At 39.6% G+C, this 23,267-nt stretch overlaps 1 protein-coding gene and 1 non-coding gene across 3 annotated transcripts in view; both read left to right on the forward strand.

Moving 5' to 3' along the window:
• CDH13 (cadherin 13) overlaps positions 1–23,267 on the forward strand; it is a 981,031-nt gene that overhangs the window by 474,195 nt on the left and 483,569 nt on the right. The gene's annotated exons all lie outside the window — the stretch shown is intronic.
• LOC122693012 lies at positions 18,850–19,063 on the forward strand. Its single transcript, XR_006340815.1, has one exon. It is a non-coding gene; the product is annotated as a small nucleolar RNA U3 (small nucleolar RNA).

Below are 23,267 nucleotides of genomic sequence, written 5' to 3' on the forward strand. Positions count from 1 at the left end.
TTTGCTTTTGGCTTCTTCAGCAAGGTGTTTGCCTGCTACCCCAGTGACCTCCTAAATGTTGCCTCTTCTCATCCTTCTTTTGGATGCCTTTTGCCCTGGGATAATTGACTATGAGACTTGCTGTGGTTTCTTCTCAAGCACCTTCTGTCTTCACTTTGTTCACTCCTCCTGGATAACACCATTTACTCTTAGGGCCTACATTAGTACATATATATCAATAATTCAGAAATCTGAATTTCAACCTTCACCTCTCAGTTGAGCTCCAAATCTATTTTCACTCCGAATCCCTGGATGGTCAGATATATGAACTCAACATGGTCCAATTTTGACTCTTAGTTTTCCCTTCCATGTCTGGTAGTCTAACTACTTTCTCTGTCTTGGTAAAATCTCCCATTTGCCCAATGTAGAGACTGAAAATAATCTGGCTTTTAAAAATACCCCAGAAAAAATAGACCATTCATCAGTTTGCTGATTCTATATCTCCAAGCAACACTGAATTCCTGTGACTCTAGTTGAGTTAAATTTATTCCTAGCTTATTAAAATACAGCCAATGAAAAACCAAAGAGATTATTACAAAGGCTGCATTCTGGTGAAGTTGCTGAATTGATGACTTGGTTTTAGTCAAATCACATTTTGATATTTCAAAAATAGTTTCTAAACAATTAATGGATACCATGACATCTGTATTGTGGGGTTTATGATTTTGTAATGATGGACTAAGGTCTGTATGAGAAAGATAGTTAGGCTGATTACAGAATAAAACTGGTCAAAATGTAGACATTGATGTCTGAATCTCTCCCATGAATTTTTTGAGCTCATGTTAAAATAGACACATAAAAAAAGGATCTTTTAATGACTATAGTCACTAAAAGGGATGGAACTTTAATTTCTTACTTGAACATTTACGGTATTGATTTAACCAATTCGTTAACAGCATGGACTTTCAAGCACATAAAATCCCATGAAGTTGAGCTAGATTGGTTTGAAAGGTCTTCTATAAAGCATGATAGCACATGACTTTAGATATACCATAATTTAAATTATGAATTTTGTAGAAAGCCACATTTTTTAAAAAGTTTGATCAGTGTTTTTTTTTTCAAGCAGTAGCAACTAGGATTGTGGTTGTCATAGGGACAGATCTATGACAATGGAGGTGAAGGATGATGGCTTTGATTTATCAGAATGACAATTCTTCGTTTTTGTGCACATCAGCAAATGAAATTGACCCACCACATGTGGACTTAGATCAAAGGTCACCTTTAGCATGTGGTCCATGTGACACTTACATGGTCTTTCAAAAGGCCAGACCCACAGTAATCACCACCATTGATAATTCTGTAAACCTAGCTAGCTGCCTTTGATGATGTGACTTATGATGTGGAAGGGGAAGAAAAAGATGTGATCGTTTATAAATATCAATTTTCATAAATCTCTGATCTGTTGGCATTAACTGATGAGCTCAGAGATGCTTGGAAACCTCCCTCCCTGAACAACTGTAACTATGGCAACCTGTGTTTTAAAGGACGTTGAAGATGTTTTTAAACATAAGGTGAGAAAAGCAGTTTCTACACAAATGTTTACCTGGGAACTCATGTCTAATTCTGCCAGTACACTTGTTTTTCCTTTACTGGGACTTGATACAATGCTAGAAGTTTTCCTTTTGGAGAAAATATTTGACAATCCAGGGCAGTCACAAATCTTGAGATCACTGCATTTCTGTGGAAGTGAGGCTTGCCTTTGGGCCAATACTCAGTGTCAGCATGCCTAGCATTCTTATATATTATACATGAAAAAGATTGGTGACTCTGCCTGAAAGCTTTTGAATTTTTGATGTCATTTGTTCCATGTGATTTTTAAAGGCTCTATTGGGCTGCTATATATTCTAGAATAAATTAAGAAAGGCCTCAAATTTCTAGAGCCATGTGCTAATATCTCCATAAAGTGCTGCATTTCAGTAGAAGATAAAGGACAATAATCATGCAGTGTTAGGTATTTGAACAGTGAACTTCAACACTGAAGAAATCCTCAAATGAATAAATAAGGTGTTCTTAATAGTCAATTTTTATTTTATTTTTTAAACAATTATAATTCTATTTGAACTGGATATAGGGAGAGGGCATTTTAAGAGGCAGATTATAATAAAAGATTTCTATTAACTACTTGGAGCTAGAAGCAGATTTAGTTCAAACACAGATACTAAATAGGCAAACTGAGCATTATGGGCTTTTCATTCTGTTTGCCACTTATTCATACCTCTTGTCTTGGCAAATCACCAGTATTTCTCTCCCTACCTTGACTCTGCATGAGTTTGCATATTTATAGAGTTAAAAGGGCCACACACCATGGTTCCATTTCTTATCCACATTCTTTATTTTTTACCCATCCATCTCTGTCACTCTCACAATATAGCTCTCCCCAACTAATTACATTAATCAACAACAACAAACACCAGCTGTAAAATTCTGCCCAAGATACGAGTTTCAAAAAGCTGAGATATTATGTCAAATAACCCATCATGGTTGTTAGAGGACATTGCAACTCAAAATGAGGTAGCAATCAAACCAGAGAACAAATTGATCTTTATTAATATGACTCTCCTCTACTTAGGAATCCATGTTTTTCTATCAATACCAATTTCTCTCTCCACTTTCCTGGCTCTAATTCAGAAGTAAAGCCAGCTAACCCTTTTGTTCAGAGATTAAGTCTGTTTTACGAGAAACTAAAGCAAATGGTAACCCACTCCAGTATTCTTGCCTGGAGAATCTCAGAGACTGAGGAGCCTGGTGGGTCACTGTCTATGGGGTCGCACAGAGTCGGACACGACTGAAGCGGCTTAGCAGCAGCAGCAGCAAAGGAAAATAGAACCAGCACTGATTAAATATGAACTGTATTTCAGATATAACATTGCATATATTCCTAATACTTCCTTACCCATCATATAATCAAATCCCACACTCCATTTTACAGACAATTAAAAAGTGCCCTATGTCCCATCTATTACATATGTGAGGTCCAGCCACTGAAGGTTTTCATCCCCATTGTCATCATCATAATCATTTTTGTTGTCACTGTCATTGTCATAATCATCATGATGCTTTTTATATTTGCATGATATCCCTGAATCCTTCCAACAAAATGCCAGGCCATTGTATTGTACATATTTTACAGATGAGTAAAATTAAGTGCAGGGCTACCGAGTGGTTTGCTCAAGAATAGGCAGCAAGTAAATGGCAGAGCTGGAAATTGGATCTGGCTTTCTCAGGTGCTAAACCTCAGATAATTTACCCAGTATCAGGGGTTGGACAGGGGTGTCCAGTGGGAGCAAAGAGGAGACCGTAAAGAGCTGGTTAAGGCCTGGAGGGCTGGAGGAATTGAGGGATCCCTAGAGAAGAGGTCCTACAGACTAAAGGAAAAATGGCCAAGTCTAGCAAATGATTACAAACAACAAATGGGGACCTCTCAGTTTACCTAGGATATCCAGAGCACAACCCTAAAACTGATCCCCCATGACAGACACCCTTTCCAGGGCCCCAGGATTCTGCTGGCAAACATTGAAGACAATGCTGCTTGACCCTCTCCTTCTTGAAGATTCAAAATTCACAGCAATTGATGGATATACTAAGACTTGTTTAGTGAAGAGACTAGTTTGTGTGCTTAACTCTTCACTTCTAATTTGCTTTTGGCTACAGCATCATTTTATTATTCAAAATCTATCACCCTCTCCTAGAAGGAACTTTGGACAGCCATCAAGGAAGCCTTTGAGGAAGGAGTATTTGAAGACTCCAGAGCAGGGAGCCAGGGTCTGTGCCAAGACAGTTTGTTGTGGAGGAGGCAGTGAGCACAGGCAGACTAGGTAATAAGACCCTGAGCTGGTGGTTTCCGCAGAGAAGGCTCAGGCAGTGAGTGTTGGTGGCGTAGGCATAAATGAAAGATGGATGTGGAGCTTGTTTTCAGGATAGCTTAGATATAAGCATTAGGTGCCAGGTTGACCTTAAACTAGATGTTATAGACTTGGGATTGAGGAGAAAAATGGTCTTTAGGTCCTCCTGGAGGGACTGCAGAGAAAAGCTAACCACAAAGGGGATTTTCCAAGAGCCTCCAGTGAGACCTCTCTACAGGACGCAGAAGACAGGACAGGAGGCGGAAATAAGAGTGATGGGTCAGGAGAGAGGTCCACATAGAATCCCAAGTCATAAGCTCAAAGGTTCACTTTTTGAATGTGGACAAATGAAGTTATGGGGGAAATGAGGAGTGTGCTCTGTTTGTGGAAAGATCAAATCTTCCTCAGTCAGAAAGCATCTTGCCATAGCAGTGCGCAGCAATGCTGACAGTTTGCAGTTGGTGACCAAATCTTAAACTATATTGGGGGGAGAGAAAAATGCATTTAACAGACTAATTCTCAACAGTTATTCCCTGGCATTAAGAGTGTGAATTCTTCCTACTGTAAATGAATAACCAAGTGCTGCCCTGGTACAGTGAGGAGTGAAATAGCCAACCTGAGGATTTTATGTAAATGTCTAAAGCAGTATTTAAGCAAGAGGAAGAAGGGTCTGAAGCGGAAATGGGTTTTGAGGACCTGTCAGCCTTGACTGGAAGAGTAATTGGGCTAAGATGAGAGCCGGCTAAAACCAAGCACATCTCCAGAGCCATCCGAGTCAGCAGATAATTAACCTCTTGATTCTTCCCTCCCCTCCTTCCAAGATCAGATTTTTATTATCTCAGAAACATTTAAACGTCAAGAAATTGTGAGGAACACAGGCTTTCCGCGCCAACTTCCACTGACATGCCATTTGCTTAATTTATGTGGTTGGGCAAGCAGTTCAGAGAGCTGTAGGCTGTGTGCTCACCCAGCCTCATTTCCATATTTAATGCATTCAGGTGCAGTTATGAGAGTGCATCCTATGTTTATAACCAACTTTGTGTCTTTTGAAGTTCACATTCAACTTTGCTTGATAAAATACCATTTTCCAATTCAAATTTTTGAAAAAATGTCCATTGGGCACCAAATAGCGTTTCAGGAGGAGGCGTTTTCAGGCTTACTATGAAGCAGGAGCAAACACATATTACTGCCATTCATGAAACATATTCACAAGGTTGCAAATCCCTCAACTATTTGAAAAAAATCAGAGTAGTTGTCTCTTGCACCCAATAATTATATCCCTAAGATTTTACAAATGAAGCAATTGGATTCTGGCATTTTAAAACTCCTCTGTTTGCTGCACTTTTATTTCTAGAAGTGGGAATCAACATGAAAATAAATGCACCATGTAAGGAAACATGGCGGCTTTTTCCTAGTGTTTTAATAATTCCATTAAGGTTTATGAATATTTTAACATAGTTATCGGCAAACAGATTTACAACGCTATGTTCCAGCTGTGTACCTAGGCTTTGATTGGGTAGTAGATTCTTGTCCATAGGTACAATTGGTAGTAGTGAAAGGAAACAAACAAAAAAAAGGTGTTAAGATTTGGAGAAACCTGGTCTCAAACATCGGTTTTATTACTGAGCTGGATGCCTGTGCATGTTTTGCTTTTGCTTCATCTTTCTGAGTTCCACTTTATCATGTTCCTTTTCCTCTCCCAAAGTCTCTTTCCAGACTCTTTCAGGCCAACTTCATTTTTTATTGCTTTTTCCTAATTACAATGTTTTCAAAATTTGTCTCCTTCCCTCTGATTCCCATTGTCAAATAGTTCAGTTGAGTATTCAGCACCATCTAATGGATGGTACCACCCAAAAAATAAACTAAATGCTGTGAATGTAAAATGTATATTATTCTTTCCAGCAGAAAGTCTCCAAATGTTTTCACTCTTCCCTAGTACATTGCTAAGATAACAGTAGCCATTTCATAAATATTTATAAAATGACAGAATAAATGTTAGTATCCCATAGATGTTGACTCCAGTATTTTATTTTTAAGTAAATTTATTCTGATTGTAAAAGCAATGCATACTTATTGCTGAATGAATGAATGGAAGAATGACTGAATGAAGAGAAAAATAAAATTAGCTAGTAGTTTTACCAGAAAGTCTTTGATAACATTTTAGTGTTTGTGTGTCTATTTTTTCTATCTATATGAATAATTAATATATACACATACCCATACATTCACACACACACACACGCACATATATACACATACACTAGTGTGGGTATGGTTTTCCCTGGTGGCTCAGACAGTAGAGCATCTGCCTGCAATGTGGGAGACCGGGGTTTGATCCCTGGGTCAGGGAGATCCCCTGGAGAAGGAAATGGCAACCCACTCCAGTACTCTTGCCTGGAAAATCCCATGGACTGAGGAGCCTGGTAGGCTCAGTCCATGGGGTCCCAAAGAGTCAGACACAACCGAACAACTGCACTTTCACTTTCACACATTTACATATATGTGTGTATGTAGGATCAAATTAAATATATCCAGGTTGCATTATGTGATTACAATTTCACTGTATTTTGTGGGAATGTTCTTTTCATTGTGTTATTAAACACTGTGATATTTAATATCTGTGTAAGAAAATATTTTACAGACTATCAATTTATTTAAGCTTCTACCTATTGTGTGTTATTTAATTTTTTTACCAAAAAATTCTTTTTTTAAAACAATTCTGTAATGATAGCTAAGGTACATGCATATGTATTCATCATTATCTAATTCCTTAGCACTGATCCTTAGAAGTTGAAATTGTTTTGGAAAAAAATAAATTCCTTTAACAATTAATACATAATTATCAAAATGCTTTGCAAAAATGTAGCACAGAGCTTTATTCCCACCTACAGTACATGAAAGTCCCTGTTTACCTTTTCCTTGCCAGTGTTAAGTACTAAGGTTTGCTTAAATCTGTCACTCTGATAAGTGAAAATGATAAAATATGATTATTATTTTCTGCTATTTAAAAATGCTAGTGACTTTCTCTCTCTCTCTCTTTCTTTCCTCCATGGTTTGTGAAGTAGCTCCTTCTTGAGCCCCATTCGCTTTTTTATAAATAACTTCCCTATTGATTTGTCAGGGCTCATTACTTATTGTGGATATTAATCTCTTGCCAGCCATACATTTGTTGCAACTATTTTTGCCAGCTTTTTATTTGAATTAATTTTGCTTGATGTTTTGAAACACTGATTTTTTAAAAATCTTTAGTCAGACACAGTATCATTTTCCTTTATGACATTTTCCCTTGTTTTTATAATTAACATCCTTGACCATTCCGAGATTTGAGTCATGCTAATACATATGTTTTTATAAATTTTTGTGGCTTCATGTTCACATTTGATTCTTCAGTTGATCTAGAATGTATTTTAATGTATGTATTATTGTAAAGGCCCATTTTGAGTTTTTACCTCTCAAGTTCATTTTCCTTACAACTGTTTTTTTTCTTTTTTTTAAATATCCACTCCTTTTCTTGTATAATATAGTTTTTGTGTGATGTTAAATTATAATACATCAGAGTTTGTTCTCCTCTCATCTATTAAATTTTGCAGTAATTCCAAACAAAATTCATATGTTAAAGTCCTACCCTCCCCCCAATGCATACCTCAGAATGTGACCTTATTTGGAGATAGAGTCTTTATAGAGGTAATCAGGTTAAAATGAGGTCATTACAGTGGGCCCTAATCCAGTAAGATGGGTGCCCTTATAAAGGGAAGCAGTTTGGACAGAGACAGACACACTCACACAGGGAGAATGCCAGCTGAATGTAAAAGTGGAGATAAGGGTGATAATGTCTGCACTCCAAGGAAGGCCAAAAATTGCCTACAAACCACCTGAAGCCAGGTCAAAGACTTGGCACAGATTCGTCTTCTCAGCCCAAAGAAGGAATCACCCCTACAAACACCTTAACTTTTCAGTTCTGGCTCCAGAACTATAAGACAATACACTCCTGTTGTTTAAGCCACCTAGTTTCTGGTGCTTTGCTTTGGTTTTCCTGGGAAACTAATACAGTAGCTAATAAAAGACGGAGAAGGCTAAGTAGCTCCCCAGAGCAAGGCACAGTTTCTTTAGACAGTTTGATTGACTGAACCTTCTGCTGTACCAGAAATTCTCCTTTCATCAGCCACAATAAGCACAGTGAGTTCAAGGCCAGCTGGTCTAACAGTGAAGGAGATTCATTCCATGCTGGACCACATCAACACTCTCCCTACCTTCCTTGGATTTATCTTCCACATGTCCTAGATTGCATCTACTGGTTCCCCTGGACCTCTCCAAGAGGGTGGTAAAGTTAGCAGCACTTCCAGTGTGTGGTTAACTACAGAGAACTTTTTGCCATGGGAGTTCTCTTGGGACTGGTATTTCATGAGAGAGTTGCCAGATAAAATATAAGATTCAGTTACACTGGAATTTCAGATAAACAGTGACTAATATTTTAGTATGAGTATGTCCCAAATATTTCACACGGACATCTTGTATTTTTATTTGCTAAATCCGGAAACTTCCTTAAAAGATGCTTTGAAAAATACATGATCCACAGCCAAAACTTCATGACTCTGCCTATCTTCTAGTGACATCTGTCTTTAGGAAGTAAACAAAGAAGATCTGCCCAAACTAAGGTCCTGCCCTGTTCCTTTCCCAAGATCCACCTCATTAAGCCACATCCCTCCATCAGTTGGAGTTAAGATTACAAGCTGATCCTTATCTTCTCTGACCTAGGACATGCTATCACAGATCCTGGGAACAGGCACATCCTTGATTATTTCAGTGACCATCACCCCAGAACATAGAGGTATGGCCAGAAAAATCGCAACACTCTCCCAGTCACCCCCAAAATGTGGATTTATCAAGATAGATTCCCATAAGCCCAAAACCTGATGCACTGAGGTTGGTTGGTTTGTATGAAATCTCTCCTGCAGCATCTCTCTGCTACATGTCCATTCCAGGGAAGTTGGAGGCTTATTGAGTTTAGGCGGAAATGGGTTTCTAAAAAAGATCAGGTCAGCTCAGTGACTGTCAAATTACTTAGAGCATGTCTTGAATCCTGAATCCTATCATCCATCTTACTTCAGGATCCATCCTTTCTTATTAACGCAGCATCTAATGATATTGCTCAGAGACATTCATAAGTCACATCTTCTTACTTGGCATTATCTTTTTACAAAAAAAGATTCAGTTGTCTTTCCAGTGTGTTTCAGTTATCTTGACCAATACTGCAGAATACCTTAAATCTTTATGGGCTGAAGCAGAGTTGAAACAAGTGACCGCTCATGTCATTCAGAACCTCTCCAAACCAGATGAACTTTGCCCTTCCTGACCAAGAAAGGGGCTCTTCCTGCTAGTGTACGTGAGCTCAATTCACCTTCCAACCTTGCTCAGTCCATCAAGGTACCCACTAGCCACATGTGGCTTCTTAAATTTATACTTAATTAAAATTAAAACTTTACTTACCCAGCCACACTAGCCATATTTTAAGTATTCAAGATCCACGTGTAACTCTTGGCTACTGTATTAGATCCAGTAAAGACTAATTCCGTCATCACAGAAAGTTCTATTGGGCAGGCCTATTCCAGAGTCTCATTTTACTTTAGAAGTTACCAAAGAATAATGCATATGACTTTGGGCCATGAATATCTGTTCTGTTTGGTTTGTACAGAAGAAATCAGGATAGATGTTTCTGAATCAGAGAAAATTTAGATTGTTTTATACCTTATATATAAAATAACATTACAGCTAGCTTAACCCACACTGTAACCCACTGGTGAAGGCAGAATTTCACAAACACTATGAATTTGATTCCATTTCTTTTTCTAATGAGCCAGTACAGAGACAGGGGCAAGGCAAAGGTTGACTGAAAAGAACAGAGGAGCCAGGAGAGGTTGTGTGGGGTGGAGGGGCACCATTGACCAGCTAAGAGATCTTAATTTGCACTAGATGACCACTAAGTGACTGAACAAACCCCTATCTTGCTGATCATCAGCTTTGAGAATAGCTTTGAATAGGTAGACTTGTTCACTAAGAAAGCATAAGGATGAAGGTAACTAAAAGAAAAAATGTATATATATACACACACACACACACACATATACACATACATATATATTACACATACTTCTTACTCTGCCAGCCAGATGGATCACCAATACACCAAATGCATTAGAGATTTCTACAACTTCATTTATGCATATGTATGTTTTATATTCACAAAGCTGTGATCATATATTCATACTCTTTTGTAACTTGATTTTTCAATGAATGTCCTTCAATACCTTTCCTCTTGACTTGGAAAGTGAAAGTGTTCGTCATTCAGTTGTGTTTGACTCTTTGAGGCCCCACGGACTATAGCCCGCCTGCCAGGCTCCTCTGTCCTTGGGATTTTCCAGACAAGAATACTGAAGTGCGTTGCCATTCCCTTCTCCAGGGGATCTTCCTGACCCAGGAATCGAACCTGGGTCTTCTGCATTGCAGGCAGACTCTTTATCACCTGAGCCACCAGAGAAGCAATGCAGGAGACCCAGGTTTGATCCCTGGGTTGGGAAGATCCCCTGGAGAAGGGAATGGCTGCCCACTCCAGTATTCCTGCCTGGAGGATTCCACGAACAGAGGAGCCTGAGGGCTACAGTCTACAGGGTCGCAAAGAGTTGGACATGACTGATTGACTAACACACATACACAAACACAGAAATGTTTTGGTTTACAGGTTTTTCATAATTATAAATACCATTCCACTTAACATCCTCAACTTCATGTTCATAAATTCCTGGAAAGGGAATTACTTGCATAAAAAGAGGTCTGAGGGTGGAACGTGTCATAGTTGTCCTTCCACAGTTACTGGATTCCTGATTAGCAGTTCTGTTGTCCCTGGGAGTCTGAGTGTAGCAAGCCCTCAGCTCCTTTCTTCTCCAAACAGTTTCAACTAGAAATAATCTTAGGTCCCAAGATCAGGAGAAAGTCACCCTGAGCACGACTATTAAAGGATCCCTTACCCCTAGATGCTACATTAAGATCTAAGGTAGCCCTGTCTGCTAGAACCATTTGTGCTGATGGAAATGTTCTGTTACTGCACATCCAGTGTAGCAACCACCAGCCACAGCTAGTTGTTGAGCACTTGAAACATGGCTGATGTGACCAAAGAACTGAATTTTTAGTCTTACTTGATTTTAATAGCCATGTGTGTCTGCTACCATTTTGGACAGAGCAGTTCTAAGGACATATTTTTTAAGCCTCAGATATAATCTTTATCACTTTCTTAAAAAAAAATGGCAATTGGTAATATTGCCCATAACTTCATGACATGCACAGTTGCTTGCTTCAAACTGCCTTTGTTGTTCAGTGGCTAAGTTGTGTCTGACTCTTTGCAATTCCATGGACTATAAAACACCAGGCTTCCCTCTCCTTCACTGTCTCCTGGAGTTTGCTCAAACTTGTGTCCAATGAGTTGGTAATGCCATCCTATCATCTTGTCCTCTGTCATTCCCTTCTTCTCCTGTCTTCAATCTTTCCCAGCATCAGGGTCTTTTCCAATGAGTTGTCTCTTCACATTAGGTGGCCAAAGTATTGGAGCTTCAACTTCAGCATCAGTCCTTCCTATGACTATTCAGGGTCAATTTCATTTAGGATTGACCTGTTTGATCTGCTTGCTGTCCAAGGGACTCTCAAGAGTTTTCTTCAACACCGCATTTCAAAAGCATCAAATCTTTGGTTCTCAGCCTTCTTATTGTCCAAATCTCACATCCATACATAACTACTGGAAAAACCATAACTCTGACTATACAGATCTTTGTTGGCAAAGTGATGTCTTGTCTCTGCTTTTTAGTATGCTGTCTAGGTTTGTCATAGCTTTTCTTCCAAGGAGCAAGCGTCTTTTAATTTCATAGCTGCAATCATGGTCTGCAGTGATTTTGGAACCCAAGAAAATAAAATCTGCCAGTGTTTCCACTTTTCATCCTTCTGTTTGCTATGAAGTGATGGGTCCAGATGCCATGATCTTAGTTTTTTGAATGCTGAGTTTAAGCCAGCTTTTTCATTCTCCTCTTTCACACTCATCAAGAGGCTCTTTTGTTCCTCTTTGCTTTATGCCATCAGATTGCCGTCATCTGGATATCTGAGATTGTTGATATTTCTCCTGGTAAGCTAGCCCAGCATTTCACATGATATACTCTGCATAGTAGTTAAATAAGCAGGGTGACAATACACAGCCTTAATGTACTCCTTTCCTAATTTTGAACCAGTTAATTGTTCCATGTCTAGTTCTAACTGTTGCTTCTTAACCTGCCTACAGGTTTCTCGGAAGATAAGTAAGGTGATCTGGTATTCCCATCTCTTTAAGAATTTTACACAGTTTTTTTGTAATCCACAGAGTCAAAAGCTTTAGTGTAATCAATGAAACAAAAGTAGATGTTTTTCTGGAATTCCCTTGCTTTTTCTGTGATTCAACAGATGTTGGCAATTTGATTTCTGGTTCCTCTGCCTTTTCTATATCCAGCTTGTACATCTGGAATTTCTGAATTAAACTGCCTTTACTTCCTCCATAATTCCTCACGGTCAGAGACTAATCACCTAATCAACAATTACACCTTGACCACCCCCACCCAAGCCTACTACATCACAAAGGAGGCCCTCACTGAATGAATAAGTCTAAGACAATCACCTTCCTCAAAGTTTAACTCAGCTGTGACAGACTATGGCATATCCCCAAGCCAAGCCCTCATCCTAAGTATGGAGGTTTTGTTGATTGGGGGTTGTGATGGCAATAGTTGCTATCCATTAATGTTGTCACAAGGATTAAATGTAAGAAGAGAATTTAGTACAGTGCCTGGCACATAGTAAGTCTCCAGTGGGGGATGGCCATCACTATTACCTCCAACCTTGTTGCAAAGTTCCCTGCAAGATATAGGATTAATTGTCAGAACCTATGCCTTGTACCCAAAATCTCTTTCAAGGATATTTAAATGCATGATAAAGAATTTGTATTGGGATTCTTGGCTTGAGAGCAAAGATATGTCCAACTGCACTGGGTTCACCTGGTTGGATGCTTATCACAATGATATGGATGGTTATTATCTGTGTTAGATCTACCTTTCCCACCATGCTATAAAAACAAAGGAGAGAGATTGTATTTATCTTGTTCGCTGCTGCATTCACTGTGCCAAACACATAGTAAGCATTTAATAAATCATGAATGATAGATTGAAGGTAAGTGGGCAGAAGACAGGAATGACGGGGCTATAAGAAACCTCGGGGAGAAGTGAAAATTAGCACAGGAGTCCTGAAATCTAGTCAACAGCTTACTTGTGGTCCAGTGAGAAGTCATGGTCTCAGCTTCTCTACCCTGTAAAGAGAAAACTAGTTTCTAAGCTCAGCACTGCTGGCATTTGGGACTGAAGAATTCTTTGCTGTGGGGTGCTGTCCTGGTCTTTGCAGAATGTTTAGCAGCACACCTGGCCTTGACCCACTAGTTGCCAGAAGCACCCTCTCTCCACTTGCAACAACTGAAAATATCTCCAGGCATTGTGGAATGTCCTAGGAGTGAGGCTGGGGGTGGGGAGGGTCCAGGGAAGGGGTGGAGGCAAGGTAACCCCCAGCTGAGAACCACTGGTTTAAAACATCACTGAGGTTCCCTCCAGCATTGATAGTCTAAGATTCTCTTGGGGACAATATATTTCTGAGCTGTGAATTTTCTGGCATTTCATAGATCATTACAGAATTATAAGAATATTTCCAGCTACTCATGCAAATCACTGTGGCCTGATTATCAATTTAATATTTGGATCACTGGGCCATTAAAATGCTGATTTGAAATTCAATTTTCTATTTTTAAAAATGATCACTTTGTGAAATTATAACTGTTATGAGGTTGATTTTATTTAAATGGATTGTATAATTTTGCCCACTCTGTGTTCATGAATAATGCTTTACACTTGAATGTCAGAAGGTCTGCTAATGACCCTAACGATCATAGCTCATGGCTATAGAATCCATATAGTCATTGACAGGTTGGCTTTACGTTGTTCATCTTCCACTGCTTTCCCCTGAATAAGACCTTTAACTAGTTCTCATTAAGATAAGCAAATATCCTGCATGCTTAGTTTACCCCCCTTTAACTTATTAAAGTTGTTTCTGGAAGCCACAGACATGCATCTATTTTCATGAACAGTATGTTCATGCATTTTAGTGTACAGAGAAAATATACCTTGACCCAATAAGGAGGTATATTTTGCCGGAATGTTTGTTCCATAGAACCTGTGAACATGAAGTCTCAATAAGTGTGCCGCTATTTTAGTGATTATAGAGTTGGAACCTCCCATCAGAGCTAGTGTGATGGTGACCCGGCAGGAAGTTTAAGCCTCTTCATTGGAAAACCACCTTAATAAGGGGGTCTGGGTGTCCAAGAAACTGAGAGTGACCTTTGAAATGTGTAGGTCCCACTGATGTGAAATCAGTATTTCCCACAAGATCAAAGTACTTACTATGTCCCTGACAATGTCTCAAGCACTACCTTCTTCCATCTCATTAACTCTCCCAACCCTGTCAGACAAGTACTATCATTCCCACCATCTGACTAATAAGAAAAGAGTCTCACTGGCAATTTTGAGTAACTCACCTAAAGTAACAGACCTGGGATGTCCCTGAGCCTGAGTATGAATTCAACTCTCTGTATTTCTGGAATCCACATGATTCTCCAAAATGCTCCTATATTGCATTTAGATTTAGTCAGTCAGTCAGTCAGTTCAGTCATTCAGTCGAACTTTTCGACCCCATGGACTGCAGCACACCAGGCTTTCCTGTCCATCACCAACCCCAAGAGTTTGCTCAAGCTCATGTCCATCGAGTCGGTGATGTCATCCAACCATCTCATCCTCTGTCATCCCTTTCTCCTCCCACCTTCAATCTTTCCCAGCATCAGGGTCTTTTCAAATGAGTCAGTTCTTCGCATCAAATGGCGAAAGTATTGGAGTTTCAGCTTCATCATCAGTCCTTCCAATGGATATTCATGACTGACTTCCCTTAGGATTGATGGGTTGGATCTCCTTGCAGTCCATGGGACTCTCAGGAGTTTCCTCCAACACCATAGCTCAAAAGCATCACTTCTTCAGCACTCAGATTTCTTTATAGTCCAACTCTCATGACTTGGAAAAACCATAGCTTTGACTAGATGGACCTTTGCTGGCAAAGTAATGTCTTTGCTTTTTAATATGCTGTCTAGGTTGGTCATAGCTTTTCTTCTAAGGAGCAAGCATCTTTTTATTTCATGGCTGCAGTCACTATCTGCAGTGATTTGAAGCCCCCCAAAAATAAAGTTTCTCACTGTTTCCATTATTTCCCCATCTATTTGCCATGAAGTGATTGGACTGGATGCCATGATCTTAGTTTTCTGAATGTTGAGTTTTAAGCCAACTTTTTCACTCTCCTCTTTCACTTTCAACAAGAGGCTCTTTAGTTCTTCTTCGCTTTCTGCCCTAAGTGTGGTGTCATCTGCATACCTGAGGTTATTGATATTTCTCCTGGCCATCTTGACTGCAGCTTGTGCTTCATCCAACCCAGCATTTCGTATGATATACTCTGAATATAAGTTAAATAAGCAGGGTGACAATATACAGCCTTGATGTACTCCTTTTCCAATTTGGAACCAGTCTGTTGTTCCATGTCCAGTTCTAACTGTTGCTTCTTGACCTGCATACAGATTTCTCAGGAGGCAGGTGAGGTGTTCTTGTATGCCCATCTCTTTAAGAATTTTCCAGAGTTTGTTGTGATCTACACAGTCAAAGGCTTTGCTGTAATCAATAAAGCAGAAGTAGATGTTTCTCTGGAACTCTCTTGCTTTTTCGATGATCCAGCGGATGTTGGCAATTTAATCTCTGGTTCCTCTGCCTTTTCTAAAAGCAGCTTGAACATCTGGAAGTTCGTGGTTCACATACTGTTGAAACCTGGCTTGGAGAATTTTGAGTATTACTTTGCTAGCGTCTGAGATGAGTGCAGTTATGTGGTAGTTTGAGCATTCTTTGGTGTTGCCTTTCTTTGGGATTGGAATGAAAACAGATCTTTTCCAGTCCTGTGGCCACTGCTGAGTTTTCTAAGTTTGCTGGCATATTGAGTGCAGCACTTTCACAGCATCATCTTTTACAGTTCGTAGTGATGCTTCCTAAGGCCCACTTGACTTTGCATTCCAGGATGTCTGGCTCTAGGTGAGTGATCACACCATCGTGGTTATCCTATTCATCGTGAAGATCCTATTCAGACATTGGATAAAGTGAAAATTACTTTTCCCACTTAACAGACGCATCCTTAGCATCAAAATAAAATTGGTTCAACCTATTCATATCAAAGCAAGTTAAGTTTTTTAATGCAAAAATAATGATAAAAATGGTACATGATTGGAAAATAAGTAACTTTTAATGGTTTCTTTAGTCACAAGATTTTAATCCATAGATTTATTGGAGTTTAGCATCTGTAGCTTTGAGAGTGTGATTTGCCTCCCTTAAAAGTAAGCCTTGGTTTATTTAGTGGGAAAATACAACTTTGCCAAAACACAGTGACTTTGGTGAATGACAGTTATGTATTTTTAAATTTCATTAGGTTCATGGTAGCTTAGAAGTAAGCTTTTTATATATGAAAGCACTCTCTTCATCACACAGCGCTAAATCAATGAACATTTTTAAACAGAATTGGAACGGTCTTCAGGTGAGCTTATTTTTGCTGGTGTCATCTTTGGAAAAAATAAATGCAAATGGAAAAATCAGTTAAAATCAGACCATCTGTGTATTCCCCACTATGTCTTTTTCCTCATGAAAATGAGGTTAGGGGAAAAAAGACTCACTAGAAACATTTTTAATAAAGAATATCATATTCTGTTTCCTTAAAAAAGAAAAAGAGTTTCAAGGAAAGAAACCAATGTAAACGCCTCAGAGCATCAGATCCTTATTCCAGGAGCACAGCTAGGGCGTAGCCACATGGATGCCAAAGCGTCAGCAGATCCGCAGAGAAGTGTCCCATTCGTGAGTGTTTCACAACTACAGTAGTTATATTCTGAGAGGAGTCACCTAGTAGGAGGATGTGCACTGTGCATGCTACAGAAAACCCACAGGGCCCTGGCGCTGCAGATTACCTGACCGCTGGCCAGATCCCTAAATCTGTGCCCCATTTTTCGTATGCACAGTGGTTAGACAATGCATGCCAACCTTAATTCCACAAAAATGGTCACTCCAGTTAATGGGTTCTGTAAAACAAACAAAGGCTGCTTAATCCATGTTACCATAGTCATTTGTTGGTTTATTTTAATCCGCAATTTACAACAAAATGGGATTCTTTTTTTTTTTTCTCCTGTCAGAGAAAATTCTATTAAAAGCGACTTCTTCCCTAAAATGAAGCCATTACAGCAGATTTAAATTCATGTCTTTTGGTGATTTAATAAACATCCTATTTGGGGACATTAGTGGTTTAAAGAAATAAATCACAAACATTTCTTTTCGCACAAGCATTGAGTATTTCAAATCCATTTTCTCAGCACAATGATGTGTTTAAATGAATTGTTCTGTCGACTGAATTTTGATCACACTACTGGATATTTGAGATAAAAATGTGTGAACGGGTGTCAGGAGTCATTGTGTCTAGGCCTGGCTCTGCCATCAACAAGAAGTGAGACCTCAGGCAAGACGTTTAGTACTTGGGTACTTAGTTTTTCTCAGTCGCAGGGTGTGTTTAACTGCAGCGTGACCTGAATTGATTAAAGGAATTTTTTTTTTTGCAGCTTGAGTGCTGCCCCATCCCCAGCCCCACATGAATGTAGGTTCATTCAGTAGGTTCACTGTGGGTCCAAAGACCCTGACAGGAAGCCCTGGGTGATTCTGGCTCGGATGCCCAGGGACCCACGTGATGGAACCCCAGTTGTTAACGGATAATGCCAGAAGCCCCATCCCGCTTGAAGCCGCTCTGACCACCTTTTGGATGGCAGTACTTGGCATGTATGCTTTTTTTCTTCAGTAAAGCAAAAACGTCCTACAGTTAAGTCACCATTAAAATAAACTTAAAAGGAATCTTGCATCTGGCTGGTTCTGTGAGCCCACACTGGGAGAAATCAAGGGAGGTTGAGTCTAGCTTATTGTTGCAAAGAGGGAGGGAAAATATGAGGGCGACCAGGAACCAGTGAGGTTTGTGGAACAGAAGCTCTTAACCTGGTGTGTCTGACCCTTGATCCATGGATGGATGTTAGGAAGTCTGTGAACAGCTGAAATCATAGGCTCTGTGTGTGTGTGTTTATCTCAAGAGAGAAGGATCACAATATGCACAGATTCCCCAAGGAGATATTGACCACAGAATGGTTAGAACCGTCCGTCGTGACTGCGTGATGGCTTGGATCACAGCCTTCGGGCATATACACCCTGAATTCGGGGCCATCTGTTCTGGTCATTGGTTCAAAAAGAGCTGAATCACTCTACAGGTACAGGTCACCAACTTCACAGTGCCGTTTGTGGCTCTGCATGAGAACACGTGAAAAGTATATGGTACCTGGTACTTAGAAATGTCTCAATAAATATTAGCTATATCCTAATTAATATTTTATGGAGGCCCATAAACAGAGAAAAAGCAATTTATGTGTGATGCATCGAGAAAGGAAGTGATGACTAACTAATTTCCTCCCCACCTCCTGCTAGTCGTGCCTTATGTCACTTTATAATCTCTTTCTCCTGACCTGGAGGTTTCACTAAAGAATAACAAATAAAGCTTGCTTTATCCTCATGCCTTTGGATACCAAAGCCATAAACTCTGTATTGTCGAGGCTGCAGGAGAAACTGAAAATATCGCCAGTTTTAGGCCTCTAGGTCTTCTCTCTGCCATGGGTTTGCTGTGCTCTGCTGGGAAACTAACTCATCTTTTGAGCCCCTCTGGGATGTTTCTGTTTACTTTATGATCTCTGCATGAAAGGTGCAAAAGAAAGACTATACTTTCAGGGATCATTTCTATAGTTTGTTACTAGAGAAGTTTCTCTGATTGTGTAGAGCACCCGAAACCATGAGGAGGAGGTGCAGTGTTCTCTCCTGAGCGTGAAGCCGGTCTTTGGTGTTGCTTTTGCAGCTGCTATTGGCCATTGATGATCGTTCTTCTCTTCCTTTGGGAGAGTAAGAGGGAGAGGACACCATCTGAGTGGTTTCGCTTGTAATTAAAAAGAAAAAAAAAAAGAAAGGTGCAAAAGAGCGAGACTGCCGCTCCTCTCCACACTTCGTCAAAGTCTGCGGACACCTGAAAGCCTGCCTCAGTACTGCCCCACGGTGACCAGGAGGGTTTCATTTGAGAATTTATACTATAGACACTAATTGAGACAGCTAACATTTGTGTAGCTCTGTGAGGTTCACAAAGTACTTTTCTAATGTTTTTCCATTTAATCCTCACATAGGACTGGAAAAAAAAATAAAAAACAGTTAATGGCACTAATGGGAACAAGCAGGAACCAATTTCAGAGAGTGTTAAAGACACAAAATTATAAAGTAAAATGAGACTGACTTCCTCTAGTCACAAGGAAAAACTTGCCTTTGCAATCTTTCTTCATATATTTTAAGGTATTTGCCTTCTCACTTTTCTGAATGCTCTACTTTGAGTTTTCCCTCCTGTCTTAGTTTCTTAATGTAACTGGCCAGTTCCACCCTGATTTAATACAAAAAACTCTCTCTCACCTGGAGAGTCTACATGGTTAAAATTAGCTTGGATTTTTTTAGATAATGTTCCCATTTTTATTACAAACACGTCTTTTATCTTAATTGAACAGGAAGAAACATTTAAGGAAACTTCCATTCTTATTTGTATTTCAACCTTAAAAAAGGAAAAGAGATACAGTGAAGATTTTCAATCATTTAAATGGGAAGTGCTTTATATTAGATAAACACAAAAGATTTTAAGTATCGCTGATACTCGTCAGACACAGCAGCTCTTGACTATTGTCTGAAGAGCTCTCATCTGCTGAGTTGCAGACCTGTGACCTCTAGATAAAGTTTCAAAATGTAGGAAATATTTATCTTCTTGCTATGACCTTCCATGCACAAGACATGAGCCATGGATTTGTTTCCTAGGGAACTAGTGACTGAGGAAGATCTATAATTAAATCTGTGAGTTATATGCTACACATGGGAATTGGGTACACACCAAGTCCTTTAGAAAAATCCAGTAATATTACTACAGCTTCAACTGGAAGAATTAAAGTCAGCTTTTCTCGGGATGTTTTTAGCAGCATCATTTAGAATCTAAATACTAGAAAGCTCTGTGTTTCTTTCCAGTGTCAGTGTGTATTCAGGCTGGCCCCCATGTCCCTCCCCCATAGAACAGCAACTGTCACTGCTGTCCAAGAGGGCACCGCTTGTGGAATGGCAAGGGCACGTCAGAAACCAGCCATCTGATCTTAGAGCATCCCGGTGTTGAAGCTGGGAGGGAGCTAAGTCAGTGGTTGTCAGAAGTTTTCTGAGCTTCAACATTTGTTCTTTAAATGAAATCCCATCCAAAAATCCAGTAGAGGAAGCAGATACAGGATTAGTTTTGTCTGGAAGTAAGGGAAGAAGAAGGGTAGAGGAAAAGACCAATTCTTTTAGGCCTTTCAGCTACTCCACCCCAGCCCACCCCACAACCCGGAAGTCAGGGAAGACATACATCTGATTTTGAGCATCAACCATCCAAGCCAAGTCTCTAATTAGAAATAATTGCAGTCTCCTTGGTCAGGTCACAACTTCTGGAGTTGAACACTCAGGAAAAAAATGTAAAAGGTCAGCAATATGAGTAATTGTTTCCAAACCTGGCTTGAAGATCTTTTCTTTCTCTATGTGGAGGCTCATGAGAGCCAAGCTTTGACTGTAGTGCTTTTGTTTTCTTTTTCCTCATCTGTTCTATCCAATAATAGACCTTTTACTTTAACTCTTAAAAGATAAAACTGTTGACTCTTTTTTTCAGTGGGATTGTGGTCCCTATATCACCCCACAACCAAGAGAAGGATCTTGCAAAAGTGAAGACAGGACTGTGGGAGAGGAGATACTTATAGATATCAAGCTGCTGCTGCTGCTAAGTCGCTTCTGTTGTGTCCGACTCTGTGCGACCCCATAGACGGCAGCCAACCAGGCTCCTCCGTCCCTGGGATTCTCCAGGCGAGAATACTGGAGTGGGTTGCCATTTCCTTCTCCATAGATATCAAGGGTTGAGTATAAATGTAAAGATACAGTGAAGGGGATGTTGATGATCATATACCTGCTCTGTGATATACATTTATTAACTCATTTAGTATCTGTGATATCTCAGCACTTTATATATATTTTATATACTTAGATATGTACATATATCTAAGTTGTGTTGTGAGTTGTCTATATGGTTGCTGTTTCGTTGCTAAGGTGTGTCTGACCCTTTGCGACCCCATGGACAGCAGCATGCCAGGCTTCCCTGAATTTCACTATCTCCCAGAGTTTGCTTAAACTCATGTCCATTGAGTCAGTGATGCCATCCAACCATCTCATTCTCTATCACCTCCTTCTCCTCCTCCTCCCCTCAATATTTCCCAGCATCAGGGTCTTTTTCAATGAGTCGGCCCTTTGCATCAGGTGAGCAGAGTATTGGAGCTTCAGCTTCACCATCATTCCATCCAACGAATGTTCAGGGTTGATTTCCTTTAAGATTGACCAGTTTGATCTCCTTGCAGTCCAAGGGATTCTCAAGAGTCTTCTCCAGCACTGCAGTTCAAAAGCATCAATTCTTTGGCACTTAGCTTTCTTTATGGTCCAACTCTCACATCTGTACATGACTGGAGAAGGGAATGGCAAACCACTTCAGTATTCTTGCCTTAAGAGCCACATGAACAGTATGAAAAGGCAAAGGGTTGTATATATAATATCTATCAATATGTACATCTATCTGTGTCTTCCAAACAACCTCATGAGGTAGTAGTATTATTGTCCCCATTTTACAGATAAGACACTGAGGCACAGAATCCTAAAGATTTTCCAGCTAGTGGTGGCAGAGGTGAGGTCTGTATTCAAGCAGCTGGCTCCTGAATTTGTACTCTTTGCTGTTCTACATTGACTCCTTTTTCTTGGAGTACAAGCTGTGTGACCTTGGGCAAATCACTAGGTCTCCATCAAATTCCTCCTGGGAAAGTGAAATAAAAATAATAGCTCAGAAGCTCACTCTCAGAATAAAGGGAGCAGATGGGAAGCACCTAGCCCATTACCAAACGTAGCAAATTTTCAATAAATTGCTGTGTTGCTGTAGAAATCATCAACCATGTGCCTAAGCAGATCTTCTAAAAAATTCTAAGTAACTTAAAATGATAGACTTTAGGAACAGCTTATGAAATCTGATGCTCAACACAATATTTTCTCTGAGAATTTAAAATTCTACAGATAGTTTAATTTCTCTCAATGGTAAATTATGATTTTTCGTATTTAGACAATATCACTTCATCTGAGAAATATTCCTGAATACAAGGCACTCTGACCGATATCCTGTAAGATGTTTAGTTAAATCTATTTCTACCACTTCATGGTGGCTCAGACCATAAAGAATCTGCCCTCAATGCAGGAGACCCAGGTTCAGACTCTGGATCGGGAAGATCTCCTGGAGAAGGGAATGGCAACCCACTCCAGTATCCTCGTCTGGAGAATTCCATGGACAGAGAAGTCTGGTGGGCTACAGTCCATGGGGTCACAAAAGTCGGACACGACTGAGAGACTAATACTAATACTATTTCTACCACTTACATGTTGACCCAGCCTATTTCTGGGATGTTTTATAGGTTATCATAACAAGAACAGGAATAATCAGTAAAATAAACAGGCACAGTTGTTTGCTTTAGTCACTAGGAACAAGATCATAAATGGCAACAGCTCAGAACAGCCAATTTCTCATTTCTTCCCATCACTGATTCATGCACTTGACACATTTTCCACTAATTTCCTGGCATCTTCCATTCATGTGTGCCCTGAGAATCTCTACCTCTCATCCATGGAAAGTGTCTGGAAAACAATTATCGTTTCCCTTTTGTTCCTGTACTTTCTTATAGAAGAAAAGAAATTATACCTTAGAGCAGGTTTTTTTTAAATAAAATAGTATTTCATCATTAAATTAGTGCTTTTAAAATTTTATTGCATTCTGAAAGACCTCCTAGTTGTTGGACTTCTCAAGACAGCCTTATGATCTGCCCCTGGTGGTTTGGGTTCTCTTGTTTTGTTTTATTTTGTTGTTGTTGTTGTTTTGTTTTTGCTTATTTGTTGAATACCATTTAGGAATGTATTAAGGAAAAACAAAAAGACCCATGATACATTCAGAGAAGAACAATCAAGTTGAGAAAATATAAATCCTATGCGTGGCTCTTATGATCACATGTAT

Source organism: Cervus elaphus, chromosome 4 (assembly GCF_910594005.1).
Source record: "Cervus elaphus chromosome 4, mCerEla1.1, whole genome shotgun sequence".
Classification (NCBI taxonomy): Eukaryota; Metazoa; Chordata; class Mammalia; order Artiodactyla; family Cervidae; genus Cervus; species Cervus elaphus.